Here is a 2,660-nt window from a genome sequence, read left to right as displayed (position 1 = left end):
AAGTGTCTGGTCTCCTTTGGTGTCGGTAAACACCATCCGTCGGTGATTTCCAGTCATGCGTAAGTGTCTGGTCTTCTTTGGTGTCGGTAAACACCATCCTTCGGTGATTTCCAGTCATGCGTAAGTGTCTGGTCTTCTTTGGTGTCGGTAAACACCATCCGTCGGTGATTTCCAGTCATGCGTAAGTGTCTGGTCTTCTTTGGTGTCGGTAAACACCATCCGTCGGTGATTTCCAGTCATGCGTAAGTGTCTGGTCTCCTTTGGTGTCGGTAAACACCATCCGTCGGTGATTTCCAGTCATGCGTAAGTGTCTGGTCTTCTTTGGTGTCGGTAAACACCATCCTTCGGTGATTTCCAGTCATGCGTAAGTGTCTGGTCTTCTTTGGTGTCGGTAAACACCATCCTTCGGTGATTTCCAGTCATGCGTAAGTGTCTGGTCTCCTTTGGTGTCGGTAAACACCATCCGTCGGTGATTTCCAGTCATGCGTAAGTGTCTGGTCTCCTTTGGTGTCGGTAAACACCATCCGTCGGTGATTTCCAGTCATGCGTAAGTGTCTGGTCTTCTTTGGTGTCGGTAAACACCATCCGTCGGTGATTTCCAGTCATGCGTAAGTGTCTGGTTTTCTTTTGATGTCGGTAAACATCCTCTTTCGATGTTCATAACGTCGCTATCCCTTCCCTAGTGAAGATTACTCCTCTCCGTTGGTGTCGATAAACGTCGAGTTTTTCCCGATCATCCGTTGATGATTTGGTTGTGTTCACTCTCCCCAGTAGAGTTTCCTCCTCTCCGTTGGTGTCGATAAACGTCGAGTTTTTCCTAGTCATCCGATGATGTCTAGTTGTACCCCTCTCCATGCAGAGTTACCTCTCCGTTGGTTTCGATGAACGTCGAGTTTTTCCCGGTCATCCGTTGATGATTTGGTTGTGTCCTTCTTCCCTAGTGAAGTATTCCTCCTCTCCGTTGGGGTCGATAAACGTCGAGTTTTTCCTATGCGTCCGTTGGAGTATAGTTGATATCTTTCCCCGCAGGGTCGTCCCTAGTTAATCCTCCTCTCCGTTGGTGTCGATAAACGTCGAGTTTTTCCCAATCATCCGTTGATGATTTGGTTGTGTTCTGTCTCCCCAGCAGTAGTCCTCCTCTCCGTTGGTGTCAATAAACGTCGAGTTTTTCCTATTCGTCCTATGACGTCTAGTTGTACCTGTCCCCATGTGGATTTACCTCTCCGTTGGTCTTGGTAAACGTTGAGTTTTTCCCATTACGTCCGTTGACGTATGGTTGTATCTCTTCCAGTCATTCATTAATGTCTGGTTACCTCTCCGTTGGTCTTGGTAAACGTTGAGTTTTTCCTAGTTGTCCGTCGGCATCTAGTTGTGATTTTTATTCCCATTCCTCATCGTTGTGATGTCTGGATGTGGCCGTACCCTTCGAAAACAAAAACCAAAAAAATACCCAGTAATAAGTATCAGATCCCAGTGGACGTTTCCATTATTGGATCCCTGCATTGTGCAAATTCTACGGTTCTTAGTATTCAATCCCTGTTTACCCTGAAAGTCTGACAGCCGTTGCTCTCATCCATTCGGGTTCCCAGCTGATTGAATAGGGGCAGCTGTAGCACCTCAAATTTGCACCTATTATTGTACATACATTCTCATATTAGGTCATAGCATAACATGGTCCACTGCATAGCATTGCATTGTCCCTTTTGCCCAAGTGCAAGATCATCAAGAGAATTAGGTCAAACTGATCAGGAGATCAGTCAATCAAGCAAGCAAGTGTGTTTTTCATTGAGCCAAGGCCCTAGGGTTGGTCCAACATGTTCACATGACTTGGGGATCCATTTGAAGTGTTTAGGTCAAAGATTGGATGTTCAGAAGCCATCATTCAATGCACAATCAGTCAGAAACCCTAAAAAGTCAAACTTGGTCAACTGGGTTTGATTTTATGGTTTTGATGGATAGATTTGGTTTGAGAGAGCTTGTTTATGTCCAAATAGGCCTCATATATCATGGGAAACATCATCATTGAAGAATTTGAAGCCAAATCAGAAATTTCCAAAAATAGAAACTTGACCTGTAATTCAAATTTGCCAAAAATGGAAACTTCTTGAGCCTAAACTTATATCATGATACAAGCTTCAAATGAATTTTTGCCCAACATGAAAGTTGAAGATCTTGTTCTCCCATTTCCAAAAAGTCCAAGAACTCTCAATTCCCATATATGGTTGGCAAGATATGATCAAATCATTTTCACAAATTCTTGAACTTCAAAAGGCCATATCTCTCAAACCATTTGGCCAATTTTGGTGAGGTTTTTTCCAACAAGCCATATTTAACCCCCTCTTTCCAAAAATGTAACTTTCATGTACCAAAACCCTATGGATCAAAATGGCATTTTTTCACTATCATGTTTAAATTTCAAGTAAGGGTGAAAAGTGACTTTTTGATTTAAGCATTTCTAACACATTTGGCCATTTGGGAATGTTCTGAAAATGCATTTTAGTCATGTTGGAAGGCCCATTTTCGCAGCCAGCACCCTACACCCCACCACCTAAGTGAAAATGCTCCAATTAGCAAAATGGTCATTTTTAGCAAAGCATAATTAACATTCACTTAGCAGCTCACTAAACAGCAAATATATAGTGAATTTTCTGCCATTTCCA

Source organism: Lathyrus oleraceus, chromosome 5, assembly GCF_024323335.1.
Source record: "Lathyrus oleraceus cultivar Zhongwan6 chromosome 5, CAAS_Psat_ZW6_1.0, whole genome shotgun sequence".
Classification (NCBI taxonomy): Eukaryota; Viridiplantae; Streptophyta; class Magnoliopsida; order Fabales; family Fabaceae; genus Lathyrus; species Lathyrus oleraceus.
Note: the sequence above shows the minus strand (reverse complement) of the source record.